The following is a 20,795-nucleotide window of genomic DNA, read 5'->3' as shown; positions in this document are numbered from 1 at the left end:
ATGCAGCATCGCCCAGTGTAAGCCCCCCAATATGCAGCATCGCCCAGTGTAAGCCCCCAATATGCAGCATCACCCAGTGTAAGCCCCCCCAATATGCAGTATCACCCAGTGTAAGCCCCCCAATATGCAGCATCGCCCAGTGTAAGCCCCCCAATATGCAGCATCGCCCAGTGTAAGCCCCCCAATATGCAGCATCGCCCAGTGTAAGCCCCCCCAATATGCAGCATCGCCCAGTGTAAGCCCCCCAATATGCAGCATCGCCCAGTGTAAGCCCCCTAATATGCAGCATCGCCCAGTGTAAGCCCCCCAATATGCAGCATCGCCCAGTGTAAGCCCCCCAATATGCAGCATCGCCCAGTGTAAGCCCCCAATATGCAGCATCGCCCAGTGTAAGCCCCCCAATATGCAGCATCGCCCAGTGTAAGCCCCCCAATATGCAGCATCGCCCAGTGTAAGCCCCCCAATATGCAGCATCGCCCAGTGTAAGCCCCCCAATATGCAGCATCGCCCCCTGCCCTGTGTAGCCCCCCATATCCCCCTTCCTTATGGAAGCCTCCACAGCCCTGTGCTGCAGCTTCAGCCCCTTCCCTGTGATATATACACGAGCTGCAGCCCCCAGTAGTGACAGGAGACACTTTTATTTCTTCCCCCAAAATCCAGTGTGACCTCAGCTCTATAACTAATGAGGAAAAGCTGAATCTTCCCCACCTCAGGGTCAGGATCCGTCCGCTCTGCACAGGGGAGATGCTAGAATGTACGGGCTCCTGACAGGTATGACGTCACTGGTCATGTGATGGGGCGTGGTCACAATGCAGTCTGATGTTTCCAGTCCGAACTTTCCAGACAGAAAAACAATGTTTATTCTAAGACCACGTGGGCACAGAGGTGATTATAATAGAGGCGGGGTCTTTGGGGGTGCAGGGGGCGGAGCCTGCAGGATAATAGAGGACAGGAAACCACATCGTCACGCCCCTAACCCAAACGGCCACGCCCATGACCTGACTACAGCCCGTACAGTATATTCTAGGCTCAACCCTCTGCACAGGAGCCCGAGCACTGCTGCTTCCTGCTCACAGAACTGCCCTGCTCCGAGGAGGCTCCGCCTTTTCCAGTGACGTCATTTTCTGAAAAAATATACTCCATTCTAGACGCTACCCTCTGGCTACATGGATGTTACATGCTAGAATGTACGGGCTCCCTCACCTCTGACACGTGTTAGGGGCGTGGTCTGATTTCACAAGGCGCGAGGCCACGGTAGTGTCTAGATTGGAGCTGATTCCAGGAGGTCTTCTGTATGTATGTACTGTATGTATATATATGTATATATATTTATATATATATTATATATGTATACATACCTCCCAACTTTTAAAGAAGGGAAAGAGGGAGAAAGTTTTCGGTGCGCCTCGCACGCTGTGGCAATTTTTAGGCCACGCCCCCTAACCACACCCATTTCACAAACAGCCACACCCATATCCACTCCCCATCCACACCCATCCAGCAAACTGAAGCTACAGAAGCTGTGCGTGATCGCTCTGAGCCGCCACAGATCAGCAATGTGCAGAACAGGCAGGGAGTTAACTACAGGGTGTGCAGGCGGCTAGGACCCAGGAGGAGAGCCGAACAGGGTGCGCAGGCAGCTAGGACCCAGGAGGAGAGCTGAACAGGGTGTGCAGGCGGCTAGGACCCAGGAGGAGAGCCGAACAGGGTGCGCAGGCAGCTAGGACCCAGGAGGAGAGCTGAACAGGGTGTGCAGGCGGCTAGGACCCAGGAGGAGAGCTGAACAGGGTGCGCAGGCAGCTAGGATCCAGGAGAAGAGCTGAACAGGGTGCGCAGGCAGCTAGGACCCAGGAGGAGAGCCGAACAGGGTGCGCAGGCAGCTAGGACCCAGGAGGAGAGCTGAACAGGGTGTGCAGGCGGCTAGGACCCAGGAGGAGAGCTGAACAGGGTGCGCAGGCAGCTAGGACCCAGGAGAAGAGCTGAACAGGGTGCGCAGGCAGCTAGGACCCAGGAGGAGAGCTGAACAGGGTGTGCAGGCAGCTAGGACCCAGGAGGAGAGCTGAACAGGGTGTGCAGGCAGCTAGGACCCAGGAGAAGAGCTGAACAGGGTGTGCAGGCAGCTAGGACCCAGGAGAAGAGCTGAACAGGGTGCGCAGGCAGCTAGGACCCAGGAGGAGAGCTGAACAGGGTGTGCAGGCAGCTAGGACCCAGGAGGAGAGCTGAACAGGGTGTGCAGGCAGCTAGGACCCAGGAGAAGAGCTGAACAGGGTGCGCAGGCAGCTAGGACCCAGGAGGAGAGCTGAACAGGGTGTGCAGGCAGCTAGGACCCAGGAGGAGAGCTGAACAGGGTGCGCAGGCGGCTAGGACCCAGGAGGAGAGCTGAACAGGGTGTGCAGGCAGCTAGGACCCAGGAGGAGAGCTGAACAGGGTGCGCAGGCGGCTAGGACCCAGGAGGAGAGCTGAACAGGGTGCGCAGGCGGCTAGGACCCAGAAGGAGAGCTGAACAGGGTGCGCAGGCAGCTAGGACCCAGGAGGAGAGCTGAACAGGGTGCGCAGGCGGCTAGGACCCAGAAGGAGAGCTGAACAGGGTGCGCAGGCGGCTAGGACCCAGGAGGAGAGCTGAACAGGGTGCGCAGGCGGCTAGGACCCAGGAGGAGAGCTGAACAGGGTGCGCAGGCGGCTAGGACCCAGGAGGAGAGCTGAACAGGGTGCGCAGGCGGCTAGGACCCAGGAGGAGAGCTGAACAGGGTGCGCAGGCGGCTAGGACCCAGGAGGAGAGCTGAACAGGGTGCGCAGGCGGCTAGGACCCAGGAGGAGAGCTGAACAGGGTGCGCAGGCGGCTAGGACCCAGAAGGAGAGCTGAACAGGGTGCGCAGGCGGCTAGGACCCAGGAGGAGAGCTGAACAGGGTGCGCAGGCGGCTAGGACCCAGAAGGAGAGCTGAACAGGGTGCGCAGGCGGCTAGGACCCAGGAGGAGAGCTGAACAGGGTGCGCAGGCGACTAGGACCCAGGAGGAGAGCTGAACAGGGTGCGCAGGCGGCTAGGACCCAGGAGGAGAGCTGAACAGGGTGCGCAGGCGGCTAGGACCCAGGAGGAGAGCTGAACAGGGTGCGCAGGCGGCTAGGACCCAGGAGGAGAGCTGAACAGGGTGCGCAGGCGGCTAGGACCCAGGAGGAGAGCTGAACAGGGTGCGCAGGCGGCTAGGACCCAGGAGGAGAGCTGAACAGGGTGCACAGGCGGCTAGGACCCAGGAGGAGAGCTGAACAGTGCGCAGGCGGCTAGGACCCAGGAGGAGAGCTGAACAGGGTGCGCAGGTGGCTAGGACCCAGGAGGAGAGCTGAACAGGGTGCGCAGGCGGCTAGGACCCAGGAGGAGAGCTGAACAGGGTGTGCAGGCGGCTAGGACCCAGGAGGAGAGCTAAACAGGGTGTGCAGGCGGCTAGGACCCAGGAGGAGAGCTGAACAGGGTGAGCAGGCGGCTAGGACCCAGGAGGAGAGCCGAACAGGGTGCGCAGGCGGCTAGGACCCAGGAGGAGAGCCGAACAGGGTGCGCAGGCGGCTAGGACCCAGGAGGAGAGCCGAACAGGGTGCGCAGGCGGCTAGGACCCAGGAGGAGAGCCGAACAGGGTGCGCAGGCAGCTAGGACCCAGGAGGAGAGCTGAACAGGGTGCGCAGGCAGCTAGGACCCAGGAGGAGAGCTGAACAGGGTGTGCAGGCGGCTAGGACCCAGGAGGAGAGCTGAACAGGGTGCGCAGGCAGCTAGGACCCAGGAGGAGAGCCGAACAGGGTGCGCAGGCAGCTAGGACCCAGGAGGAGAGCCGAACAGGGTGCGCAGGCAGCTAGGACCCAGGAGGAGAGCTGAACAGGGTGCGCAGGCAGCTAGGACCCAGGAGGAGAGCTAAACAGGGTGCGCAGGCAGCTAGGACCCAGGAGGAGAGCTGAACAGGGCGTGCAGGCAGCTAGGACCCAGGAGGAGAGCTGAACAGGGTGCGCAGGCAGCTAGGACCCAGGAGGAGAGCCGAACAGGGTGCGCAGGCGGCTAGGACCCAGGAGGAGAGCCGAACAGGGTGCGCAGGCGGCTAGGACCCAGGAGGAGAGCTGAACAGGGTGCGCACTGCGCAGGCAGCTAGGACCCAGGAGGAGAGCTGAACAGGGTGTGCAGGCAGCTAGGACCCAGCAGGAGAGCTGAACAGGGTGTGCAGGCGACTAGGACCCAGTAGGAGAGCTGAACAGGGTGCGCAGGCAGCTAGGACCCAGGAGGAGAGCCGAACAGGGTGCGCAGGCAGCTAGGACCCAGGAGGAGAGCTGAACAGGGTGCGCAGGCAGCTAGGACCCAGGAGGAGAGCTGAACAGGGTGTGCAGGCAGCTAGGACCCAGGAGGAGAGCTGAACAGGGTGTGCAGGCAGCTAGGACCCACTAGGAGAGCTGAACAGGGTGTGCAGGCAGCTAGGACCCAGGAGGAGAGCTGAACAGGGTGCGCACTGCGCAGGCATCTAGAACCCAGGAGGAGAGCTGAACAGGGTGCGCACTGCGCAGGCAACTAGGACCCAGGAGGAGAGCTGAACAGGGTGCGCAGGCAGCTAGGACCCAGGAGGAGAGCTGAACAGGGTGTGCAGGCAGCTAGGACCCAGGAGGAGAGCTGAACAGGGTACGCAGGCAGCTAGGACCCAGGAGGAGAGCTGAACAGGGTGCGCAGGCAGCTAGTACCCAGGAGGAGAGCTGAACAGGATGCGCAGGCAGCTAAGACCCAGGAGGAGAGCTGAACAGGGTGCGCAGGCAGCTAGGACCCAGGAGGAGAGGTGAACAGGGTGCGCAGGCAGCTAGGACCCAGGAGGAGAGCTGAACAGGGTGCGCACTGCGCAGGCAGCTAGGACCCAGGAGGAGAGCTGAACAGGGTGTGCACTGCGCAGGCAGCTAGAACCCAGGAGGAGAGCTGAACAAGGTGCGCACTGCGCAGGCAGCTAGGACCCAGGAGGAGAGCTGAACAGGGTGTGCAGGCAGCTAGGAGCCAGGAGGAGAGCTGAACAGGGTGCACAGGCAGCTAGGACCCAGGAGGAGAGCTGAACAGGGTGTGCAGGCAGCTAGGACTCAGGAGGAGAGCTGAACAGGGTGCGCACTGCGCAGGCAGCTAGGACCCAGGAGGAGAGCTCAACAGGGTGCGCACTGCGCAGGCAGCTAGGACCCAGGAGGAGAGCTAAACAGGGTGCGCACTGCGCAGGCAGCTAGGACCCAGGACCCAGGAGGATGGCTGAACAGGGTGTGCAGGCAGCTAGGACCCAGGAGGAGAGCTGAAAAGGGTGTGCAGGCGGCTAGGACCCAGGAGGAGAGCTGAACAGGGTGTGCAGGCAGCTAAGACCCAGGAGGAGAGCTGAACAGGGTGCGCAGGCAGCTAGGACCCAGGAGGAGGCTGAACAGGGTGCGCAGGCAGCTAGGACCCAGTAGGAGAGCTGAACAGGGTGCGCAGGCAGCTAGGACCCAGGAGGAGAGCTGAACAGGGTGCGCAGGCAGCTAGGACCCAGGAGGAGAGCTGAACAGGGTGCGCAGGCAGCTAGGACCCAGGAGGAGAGCTGAACAGGGTGCGCAGGCAGCTAGGACCCAGGAGGAGAGCTGAACAGGGTGCGCACTGTGCAGGCAGCTAGGACCCAGGAGGAGAGCTGAACAGGGTGTGCAGGCAGCTAGGACCCAGGAGGAGAGCTGAACAGGGTGTGCAGGCTGCTAGGACCCACTAGGAGAGCTGAACAGGGTGTGCAGGCAGCTAGGACCCAGGAGGAGAGCTGAACAGGGTGCGCACTGCGCAGGCAACTAGGACCCAGGAGGAGAGCTGAACAGGGTGCGCAGGCAGCTAGGACCCAGGAGGAGAGCTGAACAGGGTGCGCAGGCAGCTAGGACCCAGGAAAAGAGCTGAAAAGGGTGCGCAGGCAGCTAGGACCCAGGAGGAGAGCTGAACAGGGTGCGCAGGCAGCTAGGACCCAGGAGGAGAGCTGAACAGGGTACGCAGGCAGCTAGGACCCAGGAGGAGAGCTGAACAGGGTGTGCAGGCAGCTAGGACCCAGGAGGAGAGCTGAACAGGGTGCGCAGGCAGCTAGGACCCAGGAGGAGAGCTGAACAGGGTGCGCAGGCAGCTAGGACCCAGGAGGAGAGGTGAACAGGGTGCGCAGGCAGCTAGGACCCAGGAGGAGAGCTGAACAGGGTGCGCACTGCGCAGGCATCTAGGACCCAAGAGGAGAGCTGAACAGGGTGCGCACTGCGCAGGCAGCTAGAACCCAGGAGGAGAGCTGAACAGGGTGCGCACTGCGCAGGCAGCTAGGACCCAGGAGGAGAGCTGAACAGGGTGTGCAGGCAGCTAGGACCCAGGAGGAGAGCTGAACAGGGTGTGCAGGCAGCTAGGACCCAGGAGGAGAGCTGAATAGGGTGCGCACTGCGCAGGCAGCTAGGACCCAGGAGGAGAGCTGAACAGGGTGCGCACTGCGCAGGCAGCTAGGATCCAGGAGGAGAACTGAACAGGGTGCGCAGGCAGCTAGGACCCAGGAGGAGAGCTAAACAGGGTGCGCACTGCGCAGGCAGCTAGGACCCAGGACCCAGGAGGAGAGCTGAACAGGGTGTGCAGGCAGCTAGGACCCAGGAGGAGAGCTGAAAAGGGTGTGCAGGAAGCTAGGACCCAGGAGGAGAGCTGAACAGGGTGTGCAGGCAGCTAAGACCCAGGAGGAGAGCTGAACAGGGTGCGCAGGCAGCTAGGACCCAGGAGGAGGCTGAACAGGGTGCGCAGGCAGCTAGGACCCAGGAGGAGAGCTGAACAGGGTGCGCAGGCAGCTAGGACCCAGGAGGAGAGCTGAACAGGGTGCGCAGGCAGCTAGGACCCAGGAGGAGAGCTGAACAGGGTGCGCAGGCAGCTAGGACCCAGGAGGAGAGTTGAACAGGGTACGCAGGCAGCTAGGACCCAGGAGGAGAGCTGAACAGGGTGCGCAGGCAGCTAGGACCCAGGAGGAGAGCTGAACAGGGTGCGCAGGCAGCTAGGACCCAGGAGGAGAGGTGAACAGGGTGCGCAGGCAGCTAGGACCCAGGAGGAGAGCTGAACAGGGTGCGCACTGCGCAGGCATCTAGGACCCAGGAGGAGAGCTGAACAGGGTGCGCACTGCGCAGGCAGCTAGAACCCAGGAGGAGAGCTGAACAAGGTGCGCACTGCGCAGGCAGCTAGGACCCAGGAGGAGAGCTGAACAGGGTGTGCAGGCAGCTAGGACCCAGGAGGAGAGCTGAACAGGGTGTGCAGGCAGCTAGGACCCAGGAGGAGAGCTGAACAGGGTGCGCACTGCGCAGGCAGCTAGGACCCAGGAGGAGAGCTGAACAGGGTGCGCACTGCGCAGGCAGCTAGGATCCAGGAGGAGAACTGAACAGGGTGCGCAGGCAGCTAGGACCCAGGAGGAGAGCTAAACAGGGTGCGCACTGCGCAGGCAGCTAGGACCCAGGACCCAGGAGGAGAGCTGAACAGGGTGTGCAGGCAGCTAGGACCCAGGAGGAGAGCTGAAAAGGGTGTGCAGGCAGCTAGGACCCAGGAGGAGAGCTGAACAGGGTGTGCAGGCAGCTAAGACCCAGGAGGAGAGCTGAACAGGGTGCGCAGGCAGCTAGGACCCAGGAGGAGGCTGAACAGGGTGCACAAGCAGCTAGGACCCAGGAGGAGAGCTGAACAGGGTGCGCAGGCAGCTAGGACCCAGGAGGAGAGCTGAACAGGGTGCGCAGGCAGCTAGGACCCAGGAGGAGAGCTGAACAGGGTGCGCAGGCAGCTAGGACCCAGGAGGAGAGCTGAACAGGGTGCGCAGGCAGCTAGGACCCAGGAGGAGAGCTGAACAGGGTGCGCAGGCAGCTAGGACCCAGGAGGAGAGCTGAACAGGGTGCGCAGGCAGCTAGGACCCATGAGGAGAGCTGAACAGGGTGCGCAGGCAGCTAGGACCCAGGAGGAGAGCTGAACAGGGTGTGCAGGCAGCTAGGACCCAGGAGGAGAGCTGAACAGAGTGTGCAGGCAGCTAGGACGCAGGAGGAGAGCTGAACAGGGTGTGCAGGCAGCTAGGACCCAGGAGGAGAGCTGAACAGGGTGCGCAGGCAGCTAGGACCCAGGAGGAGAGCTGAACAGGGTGCGCAGGCAGCTAGGACCCAGGAGGAGAGCTGAACAGGGTGCGCAGGCAGCTAGGACCCAGGAGGAGAGCTGAACAGGGTGTGTAGCTAATGTTCACACATCAGTTTTTTGCCATCAGGCGCAATCCGGCAGAAACATGAAAAAACGCATCCGGCGTCTGTTGCCGCCGGATGCGTTTTCCCCCCCATAGACTTTTATTAGCACCGGACTGCGTCGGATGGCCTTGCGTTCCATCCGGTTTTCTCTGGATCCGGTAAAATTTGCTTGTCCGGCGGCCGGATGGAACGCTGAGGTGAACAATTTTTTGTCCGGCAAAAAAAAACGGATCACACCGATTCCGACACCGTACGGCGTGTTTTATAATGGGAGCCTATGGACTCTGGGGTCATCCGTCATATACCGGAAGCTGGCGCTGCTTTCCGTTTTTTGTTTCTGGGCATGCCCAGACGGTGTGTAAATAGTCTCTCTCTTTCTCTGTCGGTCGGTCTGTCGGTCTCTCTCTTTGTCGGTCAGTCTCTCCCTCCCTCCTTTATACCCACCGATCACCGTCGCGGCACTGCACGGTTGTCACACTTCTCTGGCGGGTTCTCCTCTTTTGAAAATGCCGGCAGCTTATTATTCCATCTAGTATTCACTGCTTCCCCGCCCACCGGCGCCTATGATTGGTTGCAGTCAGACACGCCCCTACGCTGAGTTAAAGCTGTCTCACTCCAACCAATCACAGCCGCCGGTGGGCGGGTCTATATAGTGCAGTAAAATAAATAAATAATTAAAAAAAAACGGCGTGCGGTTCCCCCCAATTTTGATATAGCCAAGGTAAAGCCACACCGCTGAAGGCTGGTATTCTCAAGAAGGGGAGCCCTACGTTATGAGGAGCCCCACAACCTAAAAATATCAGCGAGCAGCCACCCGGAATGGCCGCATCCATTAGATGTGACAGTCCCACGACTCGACCCGGCTCATCCCGAATTGCCCTGGTGTGGTGGCAATCGAGGTAATAAGGAGTTAATGGTAGAAGCCCATAGCTGCCACTAAGTCCTAAGTTAATCATGGCAGGCGTCTCCCCGAGATACCTTCCATGATTAACCTGTAAGTTGAAGAAAATAAACACACACAAGGAAAAATCCTTTATTTGGCATAAAAGGCAAAAAAACCCCTCTTTCACCACTTTATTAAACCCCCAAATACCCCTCCAGGTCCGACATAATCCACAGAGGTCCCACAACACTTTCAGCTCTGCTACATGAACTTGTATAGGAATCCAGCTCACCCACGTCTGACCTCACCGTGCCTCAGACTCGGATCCGGCCCTGCCCTGGCCGCACAGCAACGATAAATGAAGAAGGTGATCCAGCTGTGTGATCAGGGGATTTATTCAGTGCAGTTCAGACAATGCATAGAGACGTTGTTAACGCGTTTGTGGCTTAACGCCCTTAATCATAACCATGATTAAGGGCATTAAGCCAGACAAGCGTTAACAACGTCTCTATGCATTGTCTGAACTGCACTGAATAAATCACCTGATCACTCAGCTGGATCACCTTCTTCATTTATCTCTGCTACATGAAGCTGACAGGAGCTGTTGTAGAACGCAACCGCTCTCTATCAGCTCCACGCAGCAACTGACGTGAGCCGCGCGATCAGCTGAGCCCTCATTCAGGTGACCCGCGGACACAGCTCTCGGGTGGAGGACTGCAGCTGTGGCCGCGGGTCACCTGAGTGACGGCACAGCTGATCGCGCGGCTCACTGTGGCCACTCAGGGGATTTGCGGTTACCTCTCTCTCCTCCCGACCGCATATTCTCCTTTTCCCGGCAAAACATTCAGAAAAAAAAAAAATTCAAAACGTTCTTTTACAGGAATCCGTTACTTTATTAGCTCACTATTTGCAACGCATCCGTCACATGTGTCACACAATGCACTGTGACGGATGCCTCAGAACGCAAGTGTGAAAGCAGCCTAATGTGTGTGGGGGGTGGAGTGCGGGGTGGGTGGAGCCGAGCGGGCCCATGGCGCTGAGGACGTCAGTGCCGGGGACTGCATGGCTGGGGACAGGTGTGTGTGTTCAGTGTATATACATGGGGGGGGGGTGCGAGCCGAGCGGGCATGTGTCAGGCATCGTCCTGTTGGCCCGTAGTTCGGCCTGTTCAGTTAGGCTCCCTGCACACGTATCCAGGGTAAATATCGGGTAACTAAGCAAAGCGCTTTGCTTGGTTACTCGATATTTAATTTGGTTACCAGCGTACACCACTGAGCGCTGGCTCCTTGCACACGCAGCCAGGGTAAATATCGGGTAACTAAGCAAAGCGCTTTGCTTAGTAACCCGATGTGTACCCTGGTTACGTGTGCAGGGAGCCTTAGCTGAGCCGTCGCAGGCTCTTTAGCGCACGCGCTGTGGCGATGGTTGTCACTGTAATGATGTCATTTTGGAGCAAGACAGACAGAATAAGGCAATTATATATATAGAGATGTATTTCTATAGGGTAAAATTCGATTTTGACTTTTACTTTACGCCCTCCAGTCCCAGCCACGACAGCGACATTTTTGAAGAGTGGGTGGAGCCTCACGGGGAGAAGTGTAAGGCTGTGTGCACACAGGGCGTTTTTTTGTTGCAGATTTGATGCAGTATGTAGCACAAATTTGCATGTATTTCTTTATGCCAGCTATGGCAGCAGAGTCAATGTAAATGCTGATGTGCTGAGCACACATTTTGGTTGTTTTGCAGATTTGGTGCAGAAAATAATCTACATCTTGTGAATTATTAGTGCGTTTTTTTCCTGCACTTTTTAGCTTTTCAACCCATTGATTACATTGAGAAACACGTATGGCACAAAAAGTACCAAAACGCATGTGTTTTTTGGTGCATTTTTTTGTCAGAAGATGCAGATTTCATGGAGAACATTTCTGCACCAAATCTGCAAAGTGCGCCCATAGCCTAACAGAGCACAGCCAACAGAGTCGTCATAATTTACAACATTGGATTGGAGTGGATTTTTTGAGGACCTCATTTTAGCAACTCCATTCTAGATGATTCACTAGTGAGCCGGCTAGATTGGAGTGGATTTTTTGATGATCTCCATGTAGCCTCCACCAGTGGCATACCACTAATAGAGGCAGTCCACACGACCGCTATGGGGCCCATGAGTCAGGGGGGCCCAATGCCAGCGCTGGCACCGGCCCCCCTCCCCTTCCACGGGCCCCCTGCCGAGGATCACACTTACATTTATATAGGCATCACAGATGCCAATACAATTCAAAGCAATGATGAGAGAAGGAGCAGAGCACTCCCTTTCTCATCAGTCTCCCACTGTGTGTCTGTGACACTCTGATGTGTCAGCACAGAGGAGCGCGGTTACGTCACTACTGTGCGCCGCTATGCTAAAATGTCAGAGCGGCAGAACAGTAGACACATGCTGAGGAGACCGGACAGTGGGGGAATGAGGAGAAGTGAGTGTATTTGTGTATTTAATCAGGATGGCCAGAGGACTATGAGGGTGCATACTACTATATGGGGGTTGCAGAAAAGTATATGGAGGCTGCATGTACCTATATGTTGGAGCACAATACTATATTGGGGTGCACAATATGGTGGTGCAGTATATGAGGGCTGCATATTAGTATATGGCGGAATATAAGGGGTGCATTCTATTATATGGAGGAATATAAGGGGTGTATAATACTATATGGAGGAATATTAGGGGTGCATAATAATATATGGAGGAATATAAGGGGTGCATAATAATATATGGAGGAATATAAGGGGGTGAATATTACTATATGAAGAATTCCTTTTACATCAGGGGTGTGGAACCTTTTTACTGCCGGGGGCCATTTGGAATTTTCTACCAACCTTCGGGGGCCGCACCAAATTATTAACTTCAAAACTACCCTGCTATATTTGGTAAAATAAGTAACTCACCCATAGTGTGGTGGTCGGAGCTGCTTATCTTTGGTGTGGCTGTGATGTTCGGTGATATTGATCATGTTTCTCACAACTGCTTTTCCAGGTTTGTCTCGGTCTGGAGAGGCTGGGGCATATACATGCCAGGAGACACTGGGGCATATACATCCCAGGAGACATTGGGGCATATACATCCCAGGAGACGCTGGGGCATATACATCCCAGGAGAGACTGGGGCATATACATCCCAGGAGAGGCTGGGGCATATACCTTCCAGGAGAGCCTGGGGCATATACACCACAGGAGAGGCTGGGGCATATACACCCCAGGAGAGGCTGGGGGCATATACACCCCAGGAGAGGCTGGGGGCATACACATCCCAGGAGACACTGGGGCATATACATCCCAGGAGACACTGGGGCATATACATCCCAGGAGAGGCTGCGGCATATACAACCCAGGAGAGACTGGGGCATATACATCCCAGGAGAGGCTGGGGCATATACATTCCAGGAGAGCCTGGGGCATATACACCACAGGAGAGGCTGGGGCATATACACCCCAGGAGAGGCTGGGGCATATACACCCCAGGAGAGGCTGGGGGCATATACACCCCAGAAGAGGCTGGGGGCATATACAACCCAGGAGAGGCTGGGGGCATATACACCCCAGGAGAGGCTGGGGGCATATACACCCCAGGAGAGGCTGGGGGCATATACACCCCAGGAGAGGCTGGGGGCATATACACCCCAGGAGAGGCTGGGGGCATATACACCCCAGGAGAGGCTGGGGGCATATACACCACAGGAGTGGCTGGGGGCATATACATCACAGGACGGGCTGGGGGCATATACATCACAGGAGAGGCTGGGTCATATACATCACAGGAGGGGCTGGGGCATATACATCCCAGGAGAGGCTGGGGCATATACATTCCAAGAGAGGCTGGAGCATACACATCACAGGAGGGGCTGGGGAATACACATCACAGGAGGGGCTGGGGCATATACATCACAGGAGAAGCTGGTGCATATTAATCACAGAATATGCTGGGGGCATATACATCACAGGAGAGGCTGAGGCATACACATCACAGGAGGGGCTGGGGCGTATACATCACTGGAGGGGCATATACATCCCAGGAGAGGCCGGGGCATATACATTCCAACAGAGGCTGGGGCATACACATCACAGGAGGGGCTGGAGCATACACATCACAGGAGGGGCTGGGGCATGTACATCACAGGAGGGGCATATACATCACATGAGGAACTGGGGGCGTATATATCACAGGAAATGCTGAGCATGTACAGCACTGGCAGCGGCACAGACAGCAATAGGTGGCACAACGGACAGCACTAGGTGGCAGCACAGAGAGCACTAGGAGGCAGCACAGAGAGCACTAGGTGGCAGCACAGAGAGCACTAGGTGGCAGCATGGACAGCACTAAGTAGCAACACGGACAGCACTAGGTGGCAGCACAGACAGCATTATGTGGCAGCATGGAAGGCGCTAGGAGGCAGCATGGAGAGCACTAGGAGGCAGCACGGAGAGCACTAGGAGGCAGCACGGAGAGCACTAGGAGTCAGCACGGACAGCACTAGGTGGCAGCACGGACAGCACTAGGTGGCACCACGGAGAGCACTAGGTGATAGCACTAGGTGGCAGCACAGACAGTACGAGGCTGTAGCATGGACAGCACTAGGTGGCAGCACTGAGAGCACTAAGTGGCAGCATGGACAGCACTAGGTGGCAGCACAGAGAGCATTAGGTGGCAGCATGGACAGCACTAGGTGGCAGCACAGAGAGCATTAGGTGGCAGCATGGACAGTACTAGGAGGCAGAAGGGAGAGAACTATGTGGCAGCACTGACAGCACTAGGAGGCTGCACGGGTTACACAGCACTGAGGAGGTACACAGCACTTGGGGCTACATACAGTACTGGGGGGTACACAGCACGGGGGGGCAGCGATGGGTTGCATACTCACAGTACTGGGGTGAGGGAGTAGGAGTCACACAGCACAGGTCTGGAAGGCATGTACAGCTGTGAGGCATCTGCTGCACCTCTTCTGTGACTGGAGCGCAGCGCTGCTTACCCCGCCCACAAGGAAAGCCCTGAGCACACGAGCACAGGCCAGGGTTGAGCCTCGAATGTACAAGCTGCAGTCAGGTCCCGAAAAGAGCCAGTATATTCTAGTACCGGCTGCAATCAGGATCTGGAAGAAGCCCGTACATTCTAGCATCTACCCAGAACGAACTGGGATTTAAAGGGTCGGCGGCTGGAAAAAGTGCGAGTGCCGCTCAAGCACTGCGATTCCCTGGAATGTGCTCAGAGGCGGCAGAAAAAGTCACCGTGGGCTGCAAACGGCCCGCAGGCCAGAGGTTCCCCACGCCTGATTTACATGGACTATAGGAGTGCATTATACATGGAGGACTATGCAGCTGCATAATACAATATGAAGGACTATGGGTGCATTATAATACATATAGGACTATGGGGGCTGCATTATGATAGATGCAAGACTATGGGGGCTGCATTATAATTTATGAAGGACTATGAGGGCTATCTTATACATGGACTATGGGAGTTCATTAGAAAACATGGAGAACTATGGGGGTGCATTTTAATAAATGGAGGATTATGGAGTGCAGTATAATATATGGAGGACTATGGGGTGAATTATAATACATGGAGGACTATGGGAGCTGTATTAAAATAATTGCAGGGCTATGAGTGCTACCTTATACATGGAGGACTTTGGGGACTGGATTATAATACATGGAGGACTATGGGGTGCATTCTAATAATATGAAGGGTACATGGGACCCATTATACTATATGGAAGGCTATGTAGGGGCCATGATAGTATTTAGAAAACTATATTCGATGGGGCAAAGACACAAGCTTGGGATGGGAAGCTTTTATGCTGAGGGAAAGAGGCTTTTTCCTTCATCACCCAGCTTTTCCATGGTCTGATATGGGAAACCTGTGTGCTGAGGGAAGGATGTGTAGCAGAGCATGGGGAAGCTGGGTACTGAGGACAAGATGGGTATCAGAACATAGGAAAGCTGGGTGCTGATAGAAAGAGGAATTTCAGATCATGGAAAACCTGGGTGCTAAGGGAAAGAGCCAAATGTCAACGTCATTATACCGTACCCCAAGTGTCAGCGTCATTATCCCATACCCCAAGTGTCTGTGTTAGGGGGGCCTAGGTCCAAACTTTGCACTGGGGTCCATCAAACTCTAGTTACATCACTGCTCGGTACAGGGATGACTAGATCACAGTTGTTGCACTGAGGTTTGTGATTTCTGGGCACTGTACTGTCTATAAGGCCAGAGTCACACTGTCGTATGACTAGGGAAAATCTCGCATTGCACTCGGCCTAATGTTAGACAATGATGCAGCTCAGATCTCCGATTTTTTTCTACAGCACCAATCGGACTGAGGAAGAAATGTCAGCATGGTGCGATGCAGGGAGTCTCTCTATGGGTGCGTGTGAAACATCGCACTGCGCTCAGATGACATCTGGATATACGCAGAGACAAGTAATGGAGAGATTAATCCTTCCCTCTCCTCTGCACCTGTGATCCTGTTAGGGTGAACACTTTACCAGGGTTCACTTGTTGCCTACTGCCTGACCTAATTGCTGTGGATCAAGTGCATGCTTAAGAGAAATCACCACCAGACAAAAGGGTCAGATGTGAACTCTCTTCTTGATCAGATTAACAAGGCAACAAGAGATAAAATTAACCATGCGGCTTCTTATATAGGCTAGGGGCGTGGATATGTTGGGATATGCCCATTTAGTTGGACCGTTCATGGGTCAACCAATGGGCAGATCCGTGGTGATGCTGATGGGAGGGTCTATGATGTCATCTGGGCGGATCTGCGGTGATGCTGATGGGCGGGTCTATGATGTCATCGGGGGCCATCTTGGATACCTCTGAAGACTGGCTTTTGTATAGAGAATCGATTTCATTGAACACACTTCCCACAATCCCCTATGTCCAGAGGTTAATTAAGTATTTGATCCAATGGTTCTCCTCAACAATCCAATCACTGGATCGGATCACAGTATAATGACACTTAACTCACACTCGCAGCAGAGCCTGATCCGAGTGCCATTAGCATATCGCATCCGATGCCTTATGCTAGTGTGGCTCTGGCCTAAGGAAAACCCTCTTTACAGCAACTCCATTCTAGTTTTCTCAGTACAGAGATGACTAGATCAGAGTTGCTGCTCTGAGGCTCATGTCTTATCTCCCAGCACTGTCAAGGAACATCCTCTGTACAGTAACTCCATTCTATCTCACTACAGAAGTGACTAAATCGGAGTTGCTGCAATAAGGCTCATGATTTCTGAGCTTACTGTACTGTCTATAATGACATCCTGTGTACAGCAACTCCATTATAGATGTTTCAGTACAGAGATGATTAGATCGGAGTTGTAGCACCTAGGTCTATGATTTCTGGGTACTGTACTGTCTATAAAGACGTCTTCCCTGCAGCAACGCCATTCTAGCTGTCTCACTACAGAGATGACAAGATCGGAGTTGCTGCACTGAGGGTCATGATTTCAGAGCTCCCAGTATTGTCTATAAGGACAGCCTCAGTCAGTCCATGCATTGTGTTCCGAGATTGTACCAACGTGCATAGATGTCTGAATAAGCCCTTATAAAGATTACATGAAGGCTCCCATAGACATAGGGCTAAAGTTGCCAGGATCAGACAACAATCCTATGAGTATGGGGGCTTCCTGACTTACCTCAAGAAAGGAAGTAAAGGGAGGGTAGGAACTGGCGTGTTGGACTGTTGCACTGTGGTGACGCATGCGCACTTGGCTTTACTCTGGCACTCGCTTCCTTGTGAAACGACTGTTATTATCTTGTCTCTTCTTTTCACGTTCACATGGAATCACCATTCATAGTGTTTCTAACACACACTATTATTCGATTATGATACAAATATACATTTCATTGGCGCCTTGGGCATTTCTCAGTGTTTGCTTTCCCTTTTCTCCATACCTTCTGGTGGAGACTAATACTAATGGTGTATGTGATGATCTCTCACGTCGTTGTAGAGTTCTATTCCAATGAAACATATCCCTATTATTTTTACCATTTAATTTTTATTTATTAATTTACTTGAATTTTTTCAATTTTCACAAATTCAGCAAACAGAACCGATTCTTTACATTTGATTTCAACACACCCTTTATTTAATTATTCTAAATTTCCTTTATACACGCTGTTTCACTTAAAATATCACCAACTAGGAATGTTCTACATGAATTCTCAAGACAATGGGTAATGTCTTATTATTTTTCACATTATTTTTTTCTTAATTGCATTTTTATCGTTATACCCATAACTCGCAGGCCCCTAATTCATATGCCACTATAGTGCCGCGTACTAACCTCCTTACTCCATATATATGCCCTATTCTATGATGCTAAGTTCTAGACCCGTTTATGACGTCTCCCAAGATCCATATATTTTAATTTTTCACAGCCATTTTCTCTTTAATTATTTTTTCACAAATTTTTTCTCAATTTTGGTTATTAAATACTCACAAATATTTAAATTTTATTAAGGCGATGATACACTTTGTTTTGATCCATATGTTCTGTTATTTGTACATCATTTATTGTAACTGTCAGAGATCCCACCGGTATTTGAAATACAGCGGCCGTCCTCTGGTGTGTATGTACTTGTATATATAAGGGTTCACCCCGGCCATACTTCAATGTTGATTATTCTCTGATATCCTGATGATGGAGACTGATCTCTGAAATGCGTTGACCTGACCTGTGCATAGAATATAGAGATGCTGTAATATCAACATCGCTGAAAAGCTGTGAAAAGGAAGCGCACATAGGGTTTTATCCGATATACAGTGAACGCAGGGAATAGGACAGGTACTCACCTGCTGAAGTTGTGACAGACACAACTCTTTACAAGCACAAAATAAATGGTGGTCAGCTGCAGCCCCGATGCAGGCAATAGATATAAAAATGGTTTGGAGGAAATCGGGTTAAATGCTGCTCTAAAAACCACAGATCCACGACATCGTAAAATCCTTTTCTTTATTTTCACAGGTCAATGCGTTTCAAAGACATCTCCGTCTTCTTCTTCAGGACAAGTGCAGAAAGGAACAGCATAATACATGTTGCATGCAGGGGGTACATATATACAACTGAAAGAAGTAGCCACGTTTACACAAATGACGTCAGCTTTCCCATGACTAAGAATCATGTGGGATGGGCAGGAACATGTGGAGGAAAAAAAAGGAGAAGGAGAAAGAAAAAAAGAAGAAAAGAGAAAAAAAAGGGGGAGATGAGAGTAAAAAGAAAGGAAGGGGTGGGGAGAGGTGTATGAGAAAAAAAATGTTCATTAATATTGCTCAATTCATAAATAAAAAATTATGAAATAAATGAGAGAAAATTGTTTTGTTTTTTCTTTTGAAATTTATCAATTTAAAAAGTGATAATCAATATTAAACACGTGAAAAGCAAACAATGAGGAATGTTGGTATGAAAATAAAAAAAATTGAGTAGAAAAAACAAAAATAAAAACTAAAAACAAAAATAGAACAGTGTATGTGTTACTGCAGGACAATGTTCAAAAGACATGAAAGTGATTTACTACAAAGAAGAATGGACAGACTGGTGCTCCGCACCACTGAGATGTGATGGAAAAACATGTGAGTGAATAGAAATGATAACCCAAAGAGAAAATAAAATATAATGTGAAAAAAATAAATATGAAAAAAATATATTGTGAAAAAAATATATATTTTTTTCACATTATATTTTATTTTCTCTTTGGGTTATCATTTCTATTCGCTCACATGTTTTTTCATCACATCTCAGTGGTGCGGAGCGGTGCAAACTTGTTTTCACGCACAAACCCTTTAAGGCCCATAAACAACCAATCCCCATAATTGTTTGGCCGACAGCTCTCTTTTGACGATCAAATACAGGAATGCTCGGCCAAATGTACTTGTGTTCTCTATTAGAGAGCAGATGTCGGCCTCCTCTGGTGGTGGATTATCTTTGAAGAGAACAAAAGAATCAACAAGTGGAATTCCATCACGCCAGTTCCTACCCTCCCTTGACAGCCAACCTGTTCAATGGAAGCATCCGCCCTCTTAGCCCAGGAAACCGATATTGATCATATGAAATGAGCTGTTAGGCGATTCAGAGGAAGGTGGCCCTGGTTAGAGTATGCTTCTTTGATAGCGTTTTTTATCCAGTTGGATAATGTGCTTTTGGCCGCTTTTTTTACCAGCATTCCAACCCACAATCTGGATAAAAAGATTGGAATCCTTCCTGAAGGATTCGGTCTTCTGTAGGTAGAGTACCTCCGTTCTACGCACATCAAGTGAATGGAACTCCATCTCTTTCTGGTTAGCCGGCTTCTGGAAAAAAAGATGGCAGGATAATGTCCTGGTTTCTATAAAAGTCTGACCCCACTTTTGGAAGAAACAATGGATCCAGACAGAAGACAATCCTATCATCAAGAATCTTCATATAAGGTTCCCGTATGTAAAGAGCCTGAAGTTCACCCACACACCTGGCTGTGGTGATTGCTATCAAAAAGTCTGTCTTCCAGGAAAGGATCCTCAGGGGTGAAGAAGGCAGAAGTTCAAATAGGGATTGAGTTAACCCTTTAAGCAGGGCTGTATTTGGCCTTCGTGCTGCCCTAGGCACTTTAAGTGGTCGCGCCCCTTATTGATAACATAAAACTATGATTTTGTGCACACGACATCTGTGTAAGGCCGATCTACTCTAACACATTTGAAAAACTGCTAAACCATATAAGAATGAAGATCAGCACTTGCTGCGCACACCTTCAGTTTTATTTAGCTTCTTTTAACAGCTTCAGGTTTTCAAAGACACTAAGTAGTTTAGGCCTAAAACACACTTCCGCATAAAAAACGTACTTGTGACACGGTCCGTTTTTCGGGTCTGTGTTCTGTTTTTTATGGGCGTTTCTCCGGAACGTATGACATCCGTGTTGATGGCGTATGCTGTCCGTGTGTGCGTGTGGAATGACCGTGTGTGCGTGTGGAATGAACGTGTATGTGTACGTGGAATGTCCGTGTTTGTGATGCACAATGTCGTTTATAGATGTCAGCTGACAGCAGACAGAGTTGCGCGATGAGAATGAACTCGGGTGAACTTCACCCGACTTCATTGTCATGCCGCGGCTCTGTCTGTCGCGTCCTGATTAGCGGTCACCTGTGAAGGATTCACCGGTGACCACTAATCCCCAGAATGACTGAATTGAGCAGCCCTCTCTCATACTCACCGTTCCCCGATCGGTGACTACATCGCTGTCACTCGGGCGACTTGCTGTCACAGTTGGAGGATCCAGCGGTGGCCGCGAGTTACCTCAGTGAGAGCTCAGCTGATCACGCGGCTGTCTTCAGTTGCTGCATGGAGGTGACAGGAGCGGCGGTGTCTGCTGCAGCTCCTGTCACCTCCATGTAGCAGAGCTGGTTGCGACGCGGGACCTCCGTGGATTACGGCGGGCATGGAGGGGGTTTTCGGGCTTAATAAAGTGGTGAACGAGGGAATTTGTTAGTGTTTTTTATTGCAAATAAAGGATTTTTTTCAGGTGTGTGTGTTTATTTACTGTAACTTACAGATTACTCATGGAAGGTATCTCGGGGAGACGCCTGACATGATTAATCTAGGATTTAGTGGCAGCTATGGGCTGCCATTAACTCCTTATTACCTCGATTGCCAACGCACCAGGGCAA

General features: G+C 52.8%; 1 protein-coding gene across 1 annotated transcript in view; it reads right to left on the bottom strand.

The window, feature by feature from the left end:
• Positions 1-765, bottom strand: part of LOC142260449 (uncharacterized) — a 141,303-nt gene extending 140,538 nt beyond the window's left edge. The window contains exon 1 of the mRNA XM_075331926.1: positions 709-765. The gene's annotated coding sequence lies outside the window, so the exon portion shown is untranslated. The remainder of the gene's footprint in view (positions 1-708) is intronic.
• Positions 766-20,795: the final 20,030 nt, after the last annotated feature.

Source organism: Anomaloglossus baeobatrachus, unplaced genomic scaffold (assembly GCF_048569485.1).
Source record: "Anomaloglossus baeobatrachus isolate aAnoBae1 unplaced genomic scaffold, aAnoBae1.hap1 Scaffold_106, whole genome shotgun sequence".
In the NCBI taxonomy this organism is placed as follows: domain Eukaryota; kingdom Metazoa; phylum Chordata; class Amphibia; order Anura; family Aromobatidae; genus Anomaloglossus; species Anomaloglossus baeobatrachus.
Note: the sequence above shows the minus strand (reverse complement) of the source record. Positions and strands in the feature narration are given on the sequence as shown.